We start from the raw sequence: 15,240 nt of genomic DNA on the forward strand, positions 1-15,240 counted from the left end.
GGCTGAGGCAGGAGAATCGCTTGAACACGGGAGGCGGAGATTGCAGTGAGCTGAGATTGCACCACTGCACGCCAGCCTGGGCGGCAAGAGTGAGACTCCGTCTCAAAAAAAAAAAAAAGTAATGATGTGCCCAGCTGAAGAGCATCCAAATGCACGGGAGCTCCCAGCGCCCTCCTAGCACCAGCCAGCGGGCCCCCACAGTGAGTCCCATCTCAGAGCTCCACATGCGTCCTTTCAACCACGCACGTCTTCATCGTCCTTATGAATGGCAAAGGAAAGCAATCCTCCCAGTGAGAAAGAGGATCCCTTCGGTGTTGGACCACAAAGCTGGCTCTGACACTCAGTCCTTTGTCACAGTCCCTGGGTGGAGTCCCCTTTCTAGAGAGGCTCTGTGTGGTCACTGAAGTGGAATGACATTCGGAGCACACACCTGTGATCAAAGGAGGGCGGCTGTGCACAGCCAGTGCTGTGGTGTGTGGGGGCTCCGTCTCTGTCTCAGCCTGGGCCCTCAGTGATGTGGGGCCCTTTGCAACCCCTGAGGCTCCTTGCAGAACAAAGGAGCTACTGAGGCAGCTGGCTGTGCCTGGCACCTCCCTGCCCCCACCCCACCTCCCATGTCTTTTTTTTTTTTTTTTAATTCAAGCAGCTTCAGCCTGTCAGTCCATGTCTGTTGGATTGAGGAAGGAAAATTGAAAATCTCTTTCAAGGATCTTTAAGATTAAAAGGTAAGAAGAGGCAAGTCCTTGCGGTTGGGCTGAGATGCCCTGCTGGGCAGGGGCTGCCCCATCCCTCCTTCCTCCTTCTTCCCCTCCAGAAGCTGTTCTAGGAGGCCTCTGGACACCTGGTCCCACCTGATCACCTTTGGCAGTGGCCAAGCATCAGACCTTTACTTTCTGTGCGTGCTGGAGACCTGTGAGGGGGAAGCAGCCCTGATGCTCCTTAGTGGATTTTCACCATCATTTCTAATAAATGTTTCTTTACAGCAATCCACTTGTCAGGGAGCCAGGCCTGGCAGGAGCGAAGGGCCGTCCACTTAGGGGCAGGTTCCCAGGAAACAACCTGTGGCTCTGGGGCTTGCTGTTTCCTGAGAAAGACCTGGCCTCACTCCCCAGGGCGCCCTGCTGTGTGTTTCTGCAGTGACCATCAGGGTGCACTGGACAGCACGGCACTGGTATGCAGAGTTCCTGGCCCTGCCTGAACCTCGGTTCTTTCGGTAGGTGATCCTCCACACCATCCACTCTCCCCACTCTACTCCCTCCATCTCTGTTTGCCTCCTTAGCACACCACTCACTAGAGGAGGAGGAAACAGAGGCCCTGAGGCCTGGTCCCTGCCCTTTCTCTGGAGCTCCAGCATATCATGCTGTGAAGAAATGTTGCAGAGAATGCAAAATGTACTCATGGAATTAAGATCTTTCAAACCCATATATATTCAGACAATGGAGAGGGTATTTACAGAGCTTATAAAAATTAGCTACCTGTGGTGCACCTCTGGGGTTCGCTTTAGCCAAGAGACACTACTAACAGCTGACACTGGTGTTGCAGGCTGTGCTGAGGGCTGGATGGGCACTGACCCAGGGCAGAGGGAAAACACAGAACAGATGCCCTCAGCACGGGCTGCAGGGGCTTGCTTCAGTATAGCTGAATGACCTCGGGCTCAAGTTATTTCCCCTCTCCAAGCCTCGCTTCCTCCTCTGCAGAATAGGAGGTACAATCATATCATTATTTAAATGGGATCAGCCTATGCCTATTCAGTGGATGCAGTCCCACTTCACATGACTGGAGGGAGGGGGGCTCTTTTTGGGAACTTTGGAGGTGGCAGCAGTGGGCCCTGCCTCATCCGCATAGGTGGTAAATCATGTGCATGTTACTGGGCAGTGAAGACAGGCTCTCTGGTAATGCCAATCCCCTGTGTGTAGCATGATTCTCAATGTTTCTTTACTATTCAGCCTATGGCTGACGTTAGCCAAAGCCCTAGTTCCAGTTTGGATGCAGGAATCTGTTGTAGATTAATTCACATGTGGTCTCCCCTGGATCCTGCAGCCTCTTGGTCCTCCTGCCTTTGTGCCTCAGTTCACTTATTTCCTTGTCAAGGGACACCCTTTTCTGTACTTCCCCATCTACCCCCAGGTGCCATTGTTTCCCCGGGCCACACTCTTCCTTCTGTTCTAGCCAGTGATGGCCTCTGGTCCTTAGCAGCAATCAGAACTTATGGTATACACATGGTACACACACACACACACACACACGTTCACACACACACATGCACACACACACGTATACATACATATACACGTATATGCAAGTATGCTCACATATACATATGCACATGCACACACCAAATGCACAGACACATACACATACGTATAATGTACATGCATGAAAGACTTAGAGAAATACCCAGCTTTGTACTGTACCATACTTCACCAACAAACTTGGAAGCAGCTCTAGGTCAAGGGCCATTTCTCAGACATTGGTAGATATCCATGCAATGACTTGACATATTTCTCATGCATATTTTCTCTTAAATATTCCAAGAAGAAGACTTTTCCTCACATAGAAAACAAGAACTATCAGATAGGAGAGATGAATAAATAGAATTTCTGGAATTTTCCCTGCTTAAAAATAATGGGATGCTTTCAACAACACACATTATCTTATAAAACCTTAATTGTTTCTGAATGAGGCGATTTTCCAAATGTTCTACCAAATGATAATCTGGAGTTTGAACTGTAGTTTTGAACCGAGGGGAGCCGAGTTTGCCGGAAGGAGGAATTTGAGTCCTTGGGGGATGGAGGAGGGGAGGGAGAAGGCTGGTGAAAATTAATGCCTCTTTTATTTTTAAAAGAGGAAACACATCTGCTTGAATCAAGGCCTGAAGTATGCAAGAGATGGTGTGGGGAGGGGGTTATTTGTGCAGTTTGTTTGTGAGGCATCTGGTGTGTGTGCCACGGAGATGGGAGCTGGCATGATGGACAGCGTGTCCAAACATGTGTCTGTCCAGGCTTCCCCACATGGCCACCATGTGAGCCCTGCAGCAGCGCCCCCATGCCTTCCAGACTCACTCCACAGTCCTGGGGGTAAACTGTGGTTTACAAACCACATTGCTCTTCCTTTGCAAGGGGCGTATCTACACTGCAGGGTAGGAACTTAAGAGAACTCCCATTCAGAATTGCTTCAAAGAGAATAAAATACCTAGGAATCCAACTTACAAGGGATGTGAAGGACCTCTTCAAAGAGAACTACAAACCACTGCTCAATGAAATAAAAGAGGATACAAACAAATGGAAGAACATTCCATGCTCATGGGTTGGAAGAATCAATATCATGAAAATGGCCATACTGCCCAAGGTAATTTATAGATTCAATGACATCCCCATCAAGCTACCAATGACTTTCTTCACAGAATTGGAAAAAAACTACTTTAAAGTTCATATGGAACCAAAAAAGAGCCCGCATCACCAAGTCAATCCTAAGCCCAAAAAACAAAGCTGGAGGCATCACGCTACCTGACTTCAAACTATACTACAAGGCTATAGTAACCAAAACAGCATGGTACTGGTACCACAACAGAGACATAGATCAATGGAACAGAACAGAGCCCTCAGAAATAATGCTGCATATCTACAACTATCTGATCTTTGACAAACCTGAAAAAAACAAGCAATGGGGAAAGGATTCCCTATTTAATAAATGGTGCTGGGAAAACTGGCTAGCCATATGTAGGAAGCTGAAACTGGATCCCTTCCTTACACCGTACACAAAAATTAATTCAAGATGGATTAAAGACTTACATGTTAGACCTAAAACCATAAAAACCCTAGAAGAAAACCTAGGCAATACCATTCAGGACACAGGCATGGGCAAGGACTTCATGTCTAAAACACCAAAAGCAATGGCAACAAAAGCCAAAATTGACAAATGGGATCTAATTAAACTAAAGAGTTTCTGCATAGCAAAAGAAACTACCATCAGAGTGAACAGGCAACCTACAGAATGGGAGAAAATTTTCGCAACCTACTCATCTGACGAAGGGCTAATATCCAGAATCTACAATGAACTCAAACAAATTTATAAGAAAAAAACAAACAACCCCATCAAAAAGTGGGCAAAGGACATGAACAGACACTTCTCAAAAGAAGACATTTATACAGCCAAAAAACACATGAAAAAATTCTCATCATCACTGGCCATCAAAGAAATGCAAATCAAAACCACAATGAGATACCATCTCACACCAGTTAGAATGGCCATCATTAAAAAGTCAGGAAACAACAGGTGCTGGAGAGGATGTGGAGAAATAGGAACACTTTTACACTGTTGGAGGGACTGTAAACTAGTTCAACCATCGTGGAAGTCAGTGTGGCGATTCCTCAGGGATCTAGAACTAGAAATACCATTTGACCCAGCCATCCCATTACTGGGTATATACCCAAAGGACTATAGATCATGCTGCTATAAAGACACATGCACACGTATGTTTATTGTGGCACTATTCACAATAGCAAAGACTTGGAACCAACCCAAATGTCCAACAACAATAGACTGGATTAAGAAAATATGGCACATATACACCATGGAATACTATGCAGCCATAAAAAATGATGAGCTCATGTCCTTTGTAGGGACATGGATGAAACTGGAAACCATCATTCTCAGTAAACTATCACAAGAACAAAAAACCAAACACCGCATGTTCTCACTCATAGGTGGGAATTGAACAATGAGAACACATGGACACAGGAAGGGGAACATCACACTCCGGGGACTGTTGTGGGGTGGGGGGAGGGGGAGGAGGGATAGCGTTAGGAGATATACCTAATGCTAAATGACGAGTTAATGGGTGCAGCACACCAAATGGCACATGGATACATATGTAACAAACCTGCACATTGTGCACATGCACCCTAAAACTTAAAGTATAGTAAAAAAAAAAAGAATTGTTTTCTCTTGGTTATATTCATGGAACATTCCAGCATCTGCCTGACCAACAACAAAGGAGTGGACAGAGCACTGAAGCAAGAATATCAGAAATAGCCTCCACAGCTCTGCCATTGTGTGTCCATGGGGCAGATGGCTTAACCTTTCTGGGCCTCAGATTTCCTGTCTGTAAAATGAGAAGATGAAATAATATCAGTGATTTTTAAAAACACTCCTTTAAGTGAAAGAGATTCTTTAAAATGAATTATAAATGTTAAGTGTTTCATATGTTAAAAGAAAACATGTTTCATATGTACAAAGAAAAAATTTCACACCTGTCATCCCAGCACTTTGGGAGGCCAAGGCAGGAGGATCACTTGAACCCAGGAGTTCGAGACCAGCCTGGGCAACATGACGAAACCCCATCTCTACAAAAAGTATAAAAATTAGCCAGCCATGGTGATAGGAACCTGCAGTTTCTCAGGAGACTGAGGTGTGAGGTGGGAGGATCACCTGAGCCCAGGAGGTACAGGCTGCAGTGAGCTATGATCCTGTCACTGCACTCCAGCCTGGGCAACAGGTTCTCACTGAACCTGTCACACACACACACACACAAAAAGAAAATTAAATTTAGATAAATAAATTTAACAAAGCTTAATTGGACAATGAATGATTTGTAAATTAGGCAGCTCCCCCAGTTGGAATAGGTTCAGAACAACTCCAGCACTGCCACGTGGTTGAAGAGGATTTATGCCAGAGAAAGGAAAGTGAGGTGCAGAAAACAGAGGGAGGCGCAGAAAACAGAGGGAGGCGCAGAAACAGCCATATTGGTTACAGCTCCGCATTTGCCTGATTTGAACACAGTTTGCACAGTTGGCCACGTCTGATTGGCTGAAACTCGATGATTGGCACAGAGTAGGTTACATCTATTTAGCTTTCCAGTTAGGTTGCTTTTCACTGTGCACAGAGAAACCTTTGGGCTGAACTTAAAATATGTAAGGAGGCAGCTTTAGGCTAAACCTCATTCAACACATAAATAGAGAACCCTTACGGATAGCAGATCAAAGCTCAGCTTCTGGAGTTGTGCGCTGTAGGACAGCTCAACCGTTTGACTCCTTCACCCCTGAGGTGGCCCACAAGGCACCCCAGGGATCAGGAGAGTCTAAGAATCAGTGAACTAGCTAATAATAATATCTATGTTGCGTTCATTTCTTGTGCAGATGGGTTCATGTTCACGGGGACCCTGGGAAGTGGGTGGTGGGGCCAGCATCAGTATCTCCATGTCCTGGTGAGGAGAGGGGCTCAGAGGCTTGAGTGGCTCGCCCAGGCAGCATGCTGTTAAGAGGCAGATCATTGACTGGAACCAAGATCTTCTTACTCCTGAGTCCCTTCTAGGATGTTGTGATTCTAAAACGTTGTGTGTGTTTCCAACAGGAAAACATCTAAGTCTAAGACAAAACACTGGAAACTGTAAGTGCAACTGGTTCTTGTTGTTCTCCAGGTCCTGAAACCTGGGAATGAGGTGGCCACAGTGAACAGCATCTTGGGTTCAGGAAAGTGAAATAAAAAGCCACTGAGATAGTTAGCAACAGCCCAGGTGGCTTCAAGGGACTCTTCATAGATGGAAACGGGCAAGGATTTGAATGTGACTCTGCTAATTTTGGATACTAGAAATATTGCGCTTTTATATCCATGGTCTTACTTTCACCATTCTCCCTCTTGAGTTTTTGCCTTTCTTTCTTTTCACCACATTCTATTTTGAGACCTCGGAATTCTCCATTTTCTCCAAAACACAGTGATCTCCCTTCACTGTGTTGGACTTTTTGTACCTGGAAAGTTTCTACTCATTTTGCATTTGCTGTGCATTGCCTATTTGTTAGTTGTTTTGTTTTGTTTTGTTTGTTTGTTTTAATGTGTACACATCTCATCTTCTAGTCTGACTGTGTACTTATTGAAAGCAGGGTAAGATCTTCTAAGTGACCCCGTAAAGATGGGGCTAGCTGCCACGTGTACAGTGCCTTATGAGCTAAAGCACTCCTGCTCTTGTTTGGTCCTCACTAAGGGCAGATGGTACAAGGACCATGGAGCTCATTTGGAGAAGAGGAGTTGAAGCTGTGAGAGCTGCTGGTTTTACTCATCTCAGTATCCCTGAGCTGAGTATTCCGTGTTCTAATGCAGGCACCTGCTATGGTTATTTAATAAATGAAGGAATAAAACCTAATGCACCCTTTGGCCAAGACCATCCAGCCAGTGAGTGATGAGTCAGGGCTCAGCTGAGTTTTTTGGACCACAAGTCCTGCTCTCTCCTTGGGGATGAGGTGGCTGGGCCAGGGGATGCTTAGTTTACTTGTAGTTTGATCTTTTTTGGTTTTTGAATCTTACACCATGTTTCTGTCAATATCAAACAAAGTGGGCTTGCAACTGACATATTCTTTCTCACAAACAACTGATGTTTCATGGAAAAACAACATGGCTTTTGTTGAATAAAAACGCAAAGATACTCAGAAGCCCCAGTACTCAGTCCATTGTGCAACTCCCATCTTAACTGCAAACATGCTTGAGGGCAGACCCCCATGATGGACGGTGGTGGTTGGGGAAGGGGTGCCAGGCAGAGCCAAGGTGGAGGGCTGGGGGGACTCCACTAGCCCTGACCAAAACCACCTGGCTCCTTCCCCTCAGAATAGCTCCCTGATGACCAAGCTCTTCCCATTAGATTAGCAAAGGTTTAAGCCTTCCCTTCTTAAAACCAACTAACCAACCAACCAACCAACCAACCAAACTCGTTGATGAGACTTTCCCCTCCAAGCGGAAAGTGCAACTCCCACAGATCAGAGCCAGTTTCTCGAAGGAGTTGTGCATCTGCCCACTGTCTGCCTTTTCTCACCTCCCCTTCTCCCAGCCCCCTCCAGTCCACCTGTCACTCCATCATTCTGCTGAAAGTGCCTTGGTGAAAGCCAAGAGCACTAAATTCCACAGGCCATTATTTTATTTGACCTCTCAGCAGGAATTGACACAACTATTGACTAATAGTTGACGTGCTCTTCTCTGGTCTTCTGGATTCCACCCTCCCTCAGTTCGTCTCGTCTCTCTGGCTGTGCCTTAGTCTCCTCTGCTGACTTTCCCTTCCTCTCAAGCATTAACTTCCTCTTGAAGAATATCTTAGTCTATGTTATCTCCCTGAGACCAATAGTTTATGCCCCCCTTCAATGACTCAGACCTCCACCTGGCCTCTCACTTGCATTTGAGATGCATGGATCCCATCTGACATCAACACTGTAGCCACCTGCAACTCGATACAACCAAAATTCACCATTCTCTCCCCTTTCCCCTATGGCCAGCCTAGACCTCTTCCAGTGTTTGCTATTGAATGACATCATCAACATCCAATTGCACATGCCAGAAAGTCTCCACTTTCCTTCTAAGTGTCTCTAAGATCTGCCCATTTCTCTCTACTTCTGCAGCCCCACTGACCTTTCCCTACCTAAACCACTGAAGTGAGTGTCTTTTCTTCTCTCTCTGCATCTATCTTGCATCTTCTAATTCTGTCTCTACCAGGCAATCAGAGCAGACTTTCCAAAGACTCATCTGATCATGCCCATCTTCATCTTTAAAGTCTTCTAGGGCTCCTTGTGGCTTCTTACGGAAAGCCGGAGTCCTTAATAAGCCTGTGGTCCCTTATGATCTGACCCTGCCTAACTTCACATCATCCTTTTACACCCACTGCAGACCCACTCTCAGCCTTCCAGCCATGTAGGCAGAGCGACATGTTCTTTCAGCCCCAGAAAGGATGCTAGAGGCTCCACTTCCAATTCACATATAAATGGTAGTGTGGGCAAGTAGAATTGACTGAGCTCTCACTATGTTCTCTCTGCTGCACCAAGTACTAAGCATTCCATGTGCTCTACCTCATTTGACCCCTACAACAACCCCTGAGATAAAGATTATCATCATTTTGACTTGATATATTAAATACTTGAGTATCAGAGAGGTTGAAGGACTTGTCCGGGGTCGCATGCTTGTGTAAGCATCAGAGCCAAGATTCAAACCCAGTTCCAGACTCCTGCTGTCCCCTAAAGCCCAGTGCGGCATCTCTGACAAGGTCTCTTTGTATGCCTGAGGGTTTCCTTGTATGCATCTTCTAATGAGGAATGCACTGTTTGCTAGGTCAAACTGGCTGATTTGCAGGTCTATTTTTCAGGCAAAGTTTTTTTTTGTTTGGCCCAAATCTTTGTCTGAGTAGCTTCTACCAAATCATTCTGGTTCTTCCCCCTGAGGCAAATAAAGCATAGTTCTATGTTTTGTTACAAATATTTGAGCATAGCTCATAACTTCAATCTCTTTAGGTTTGGAATCTGATCGCTTGGATTCTGGCAGGTTACAGGGTCCTTCAAGGTCACAGGGCTAGAATTGACAGGGAGAGTGGAGAGTGGGGCCTGTTCATCTTCTAGGGTTGAGGGTGCCTGCTACAGAGAAGGGAAATGACTTGGCCCAACTCACACGTGCACCAACAGGAGAGTCATGGCTGAAACTCAGTGTTCCCCCACCTCTGCTCTGCTCTGACCATTGGACTGACCCTTTGGGAAGTTAATTGAAATGAGAAAGTCCAGTTTTCATGAGTCTCTGTTGCTCAGTTAGGAATGCAAATAGCTTCAGGGAGGAAATGAAGACTAATCCACGCAATGAGACAGAAATCATAAAAAGAGGTCCAAGTCCCAAAGCTCTAGTTTCTTAAGGTCTTAAAATCCATAGGAAAGACTGTCCATTTGTTTGCTAGAAAGCTGCTGTGAACTTGTAGTAACAACTCTTGTATAACAGCTTGACCAGCACACATTGTGCTGTCTGTCCCCAGGGAGCTCTCCATGCAAGGGCAAGTTCCAAGGAAAACCAGCAGGAAGGAGCCCCCAGGCCCCCTGGGCCCAGCCCCCAAACTTTGAAATTCATGCAGAACCACAGATACCTAAGGAAAGAGGATTAGGGGTCCCGCTTGTATGAGCTGGTGCTCATGATTCATTCCTACAACAAATGGTCCATGATTAATTTGGCAAAGCACATGAGAAGCACTAATTTTGCAATGTTTGATGTCCTCTGTGTCTAGTGTCTTTCACATGGCTTGCCATTTCACATCTTGTGAGCATGTTGCATAAGCAACATCTGGCTGGGCACACAAAGTCACTTTTCCACACAACAAGCAAAAGTAACCCTGAATGCCTTCCAGGGCTTCCATCCTGCCCTGAACCACGGGGAACAGATGGGGCACATAATGAGCATATGTCATGAACAGCACAATTCCCTCTTCCATGAGAAAGTACCAGAAAGGAGAAAGAACCTGTGTTGTGAATTTGGAGTACATTGAACGAAAATTTATTTATGATGCAGCCACTGTGAACAGGCACCACAGACGCAATGGTGAACAAAACTCAGGTCCTGCCTTCTTGGCACTTGTAATTTTGCAGAGAACCTATGGGAAGCCTGATTCTGGTCCTTTGTTCTGATTATGTACAGCCTCTAGTTGGGTGGGTCAGGGCTCTCAGGCCCCAAAGCCTGGTGCTGAGGCCTCGAACTGCCTCCCGTCTCCTGTCCCTGAAGATCACCTGCCCAGCAGCCTCTGCTCCACTCATACCTTGAAGTCTTTATCTTCCCAAGTGGCTGTGGCCCCGTGCTTCTCTTGAGCTTGGGTACATTAAACTCACATGTCCATTTGTTTGCTAGAAAGCAATGTCCTGCAAAAATCTGAGGTAGTAGCATGTCTTCTTTGTTTTTTTAAAGTGAACTTTTTGAGATATAACAAAGAAAAGTGACCAGTTCATAAATGTACAACCTGATGAGTTTTCACACATGAAAACACCCATATAACTGACACCTAGAGGGTTGGTGACTCCTTTCTGTCACAAACCCTCTCCCCCAACAGTACCGCTTTTTCAATTCCCAATCTGGCACTAATTGAAGCACATTAAAATTTACTCCTATGTTTTCTTCTAAGAGTTTTATATTTTAGCTTTTAAATTTAGGCCTATAATCCATTTTGAGTTAATTTTTATACATGGTATAAACTGGGGGTTCAATTTCATTTTTTTGCATGTCAGTATCCACTTGTCCCAGCATCAGTTGTTATAAAGACTATTCTTTTTCATTGAATCATCTCATTTAATGGAATTGTCAAAAATGAACTGACCATAAATGTAAGGGTATCTTTCTGAACTCTCAATTCTATTCCATTGATCTATATGTCTATCATTGTACCAATATCACAAGTCTTGATTACTATAGCTTTGGAGTAAGTTTTGAAATCAAGAAGTGTGTATCTTCTAAGTTTGTTATCTCCTTTTCCCCATTAAATTACCTTGACTATTCAAGTTTCTTTACATTTTCATATTAATTTTAGTATTATAAAATTAGAATTTGTCAATTTTTGCAAAAGAAAACAAAGCAGCTGGTATTTTGATAGAGATTTGTTGAATCTGTGGATCCCTTTGATAAATACTGCCATTTTAACCATATTGTTTCAATCCATGGACATAAGATGTCTTTCCAGTTACTTAGGTTTTCTTTAATTTCTTTCAGTGTTGTACAAATGAGTATACAAATCTTTCATTTCTTTTACTATATTTATTCCTATTTTAGTCTGCCTTCTTAGGTTTCTTTCTCAGATTCTTAGGTTTTCCTTCAGAATACCTAGTGCTAGAAATTAAACCTGGACACATTTCTTTGTTTTTATTTGAATAGCCTTTGTGGCTTCAAATCTTTACTGCCCTTTTCTATATTTAAATGGGACATTTTTTTCTGAGTCTGTGATTCTCCAAGTCCTGTGGTCAATATAAGTAAAAGAGTAACTGCTTCTTCGACTGGTAGAGTTATTACATTGGCCTGTCACCATAGAAAGCTAGAAGCCTAACTTAGTGAATGAGATGGTGAGATGGAAATATGATTGTGAAGTTCAGGCTGTCCTTCACTGCTGCCTCTTTGGTTGACATATTTATTCACATGAGATAATCCATTAACTAAAACTAACTGTAAGCAGGAAAGTAATGCCTAACTGCCCCAAAATTCAATATGTAGAAGTGTAGCAATTACATGCCAAGGAGTTGTATCAATATACAGTATCTGAGAGTTGATCTTATGAAATTAAAAAATTATCCTAGCTGTGTAAATAAATGCACTCTTTCCTCATTATTTCATTGCTATGGTTTGAATGTTCCCTCCAAAATTCACGTTGGAATTTAATTGCTATTGTGATGGTATTAAGAACCAGGACAAGGTGGAAACTTTAAGAGTTGATTAGGTTATGACGGTTTTGCCCTTCTGAATGGATTATTCTATTCATAAGTTAATGGATTAATGGGTTATCATGGGAATGGGTTAGCTATCCCGAGAGGGGATCTGCTATAAAAGCCAGTTTGGCTTTCTTTCATGTACTCTTCTTCTCTCCCTGGGGTGACTTCTGCCATGTTATGACACAGCAAGAAGGCCCTCACCAGATGCAATCCCTTTACCTTGGAGTTCTCAGCCTCCAAACTATAGGAAACAAATTTCTTTTTATTATAAATTACCCAGCCTGTGGTATTGTTTTACAGCAACATGAAGTGAACTGAGTCATTCATGTAGTGCTAGTCCATTCAGTGCATTTTTAATGACCACCTTCAACGTACTAATCTTTTGTACCAGATCCTGAAGACACAAATATGAGTAAGATAGTATTTGCCCTCGCAGGGTATAAAATCTAATAAAAGAGAAAGACAGGTACACAAAACTGTGATATGAGAAATGAAACTAGATATAATGAAATCTGAGTGTGAAAGAGTGAGAGATTTATTTATATTGATATGGCCCAAAAAGTCTTCACGGAAATGGAAGTATTTGAACTGCATCTTAAAAAAAGAGATGAATTTGGGGAGGTAGAGTTGAGATTAGGAGTGGAGAAGTGCATCTTCAAAAGAAGAAGTGGATGAAGAAAGGGAGAGGCATGAGACTCTACTGTGCATTGAAAAACATCAGAACAGCCCAGTGAGGCTGGAGCATAAAGTGAGAGATGAGACAGAAGAGGCTGACTGCTTTCCAGAAAACGTGCTCCATATTTAGTTCACTCATGGATATACACTGATTCCAAGAGTTCATTGTAGCTAGTATCATCTCTTCCAAATCAATCTGTACTTAAAGTGTTGAGTCCATGTAATTAAAGACATCTTCCTAAAAGCATATAATCTTACTTGTAGAGATTACTTACTTACTGAGTTACTGTTCTGCCCAAAGTATTAAATTATATTGTTTCCTGCTAAAATTATGTGATTCCCAGCCTCCCTCACAGCTAAATGTGGCCACATGACTAAGATTTGGGCAATGACCTGTAGGAGGAAGTATTGTGTGGTACTTCCAGGCAGTCTTTCTAAAGGAAAGTGTTTGCCTTTTTTGCTGTTTCCTCCTTTGTGCTGCCTAGAATGTGGATGTAGCTGGGGCTCTAGCAGCCATCTTCTGCCCTTAGGATGAAGGTCATATCTTAGAGAGTGTCATGGAGAGTGGCAAGTGGTCTGGCTTGTTAATGACTTTGTGAAGCCTTAAACTGCCTTCCTTTGGGTTTCTCTCTGAAAGAAAAATAAACTCCTATCTTGTTTCTGCCTTTGTTCTTCACAGACTCTCTCTTACAGGCAGCTAAACTTAATTCTAGTTGATAACAGTGATGTAGCCAAGATTTAACCTAGGTATTGTGACATCAGACCCCTTGAGTTCGCCTACTACAGTAACAAATTTTGATGGGTATGTGTATAACATTTTCTACATTTTAATTCATGTTTTAAATAATTACTTGGGCATATAAGAAATTACTTTATCTAAATTTGGGAAGAAATGCAGTACTATTAAAAATCATAATCATAGTCTTTTGAGTAGGTAGTTGCTTATAAGAATATGGGGATATGAGTATGAGTGTTTGGCTGAATATCTCTTTTAAAAATGGAGTAAAAGGTAAGATAATACTTCCATGCAATGGCATTTGAAAAATATCTCTAAGTGGTTGAACTCTAACTTCTAAACCTGGATGACTCATAATAAGTTTTATATTAATAGATGCTACATTTTTCTGTTTATATAAAAAAATAAGGCATCAATCACACTAACATCAAGAGTATTGAAGAGCTTAGATCATTTTCTGGGGTTGTTGACTTGAAGGAGTTTAGATATAGTTAGATAACCAGATTGCCACTTTGAGAACTAATTTATATTCTGTTGTGGCATAGAGACCTGTGTCATTGGCACGAGAGGCATAGACTTGGGCTCTGTTGTTGATTTGCTGGCTAGAGGATGAAGATAATTTAATAACAGCAATGATGTGGCTCCAAGATCACGTTCCCTCTTATTTTCTTCTTAATGCTTTTTTTTTTAAACGATGAGCTTTGTGAAAAATACAAATATTTCAATAGAGCCTTTGGTGTAGGGACAGCATTTAAGTGGATATTGGACATGAATGGACCAATTAGAAAATCTCTTAGGTACATGTACTAAAGGGGGAATCGATTTTATAATATTACAAAGGAAGGGTCTCATGCTGTGTAATTAAGAGGAGGAGGGACAGTTCCTTGACTGCTAGAGCCTCAAGAGACCTTTGCATTCTAATAGCACACAGAGTATGCAAATTGTGGTAGAATGCGTATTAGACCGAGAAAATGGACACAGAACTCTCTGGCTAGAGTTAGGAAGCTGCAGTATCATGCAACCATGACAACAATGAGACAACCACCATTTTCGTTCACTTATTTGTTTACTCCTCAAATGCTTAGGTGAGGACACCATGGCAAACAAGCCACAGGGACAATTGGAGGGAAACAATTCCTTCTGTGAAAAGGCATTAAGGAGTACCCAGTTCCTAAAGATTGTGCTTTCTGCAAGTTCATACCTGGCGATTGGCTTTCTATGATTAACAGTAGGGGATCCTAGAGCAGCGAGTAGATATTTTCGCATTCTGTATGGAGCCAGAATTAACTGATGATGTACAGACATAAGAAGAAAAAGTCCCCAGGACCTGGAAGACAAAGATGGGATCTGGAATGATTCTCTTGGCCATGATTGCTAAGGGTGATCAACAGTTTCTCAGTGCGGAGTTGGAGATTAACACATGAATCTACTATGTAGCCTTTATACTTTGTTGTATGTAAGTAGATATAGAAATGGTATCTACTTCTCCTTGTAGAAGACAGGTACAATTAATGTCAATAAGCTCTTTCCTTGCATTCAGACAGTCCTGGGCCATAAGACTGATTAGTAACAAACACTGATAAGGAGCTCATCAATTTTAGCTCATTTAATCCCCAACCCCATGAGGTACTATGGTTATCA

General features: G+C 43.0%; 1 long non-coding RNA gene across 2 annotated transcripts in view; it reads left to right on the top strand.

The window, feature by feature from the left end:
* Positions 1 to 439: 439 nt before the first annotated feature.
* The window catches only part of LOC129460535 (uncharacterized), a 45,967-nt gene continuing 31,166 nt past the window's right edge, over positions 440 to 15,240 (top strand). For both annotated transcript variants that reach the window (XR_008650251.2, XR_010121316.1), the window contains exon 1: positions 440 to 725. This is a non-coding gene — a long non-coding RNA (uncharacterized lncRNA). The remainder of the gene's footprint in view (positions 726 to 15,240) is intronic.

This window comes from Symphalangus syndactylus, chromosome 1 (genome assembly GCF_028878055.3).
Source record: "Symphalangus syndactylus isolate Jambi chromosome 1, NHGRI_mSymSyn1-v2.1_pri, whole genome shotgun sequence".
Taxonomy (NCBI): domain Eukaryota; kingdom Metazoa; phylum Chordata; class Mammalia; order Primates; family Hylobatidae; genus Symphalangus; species Symphalangus syndactylus.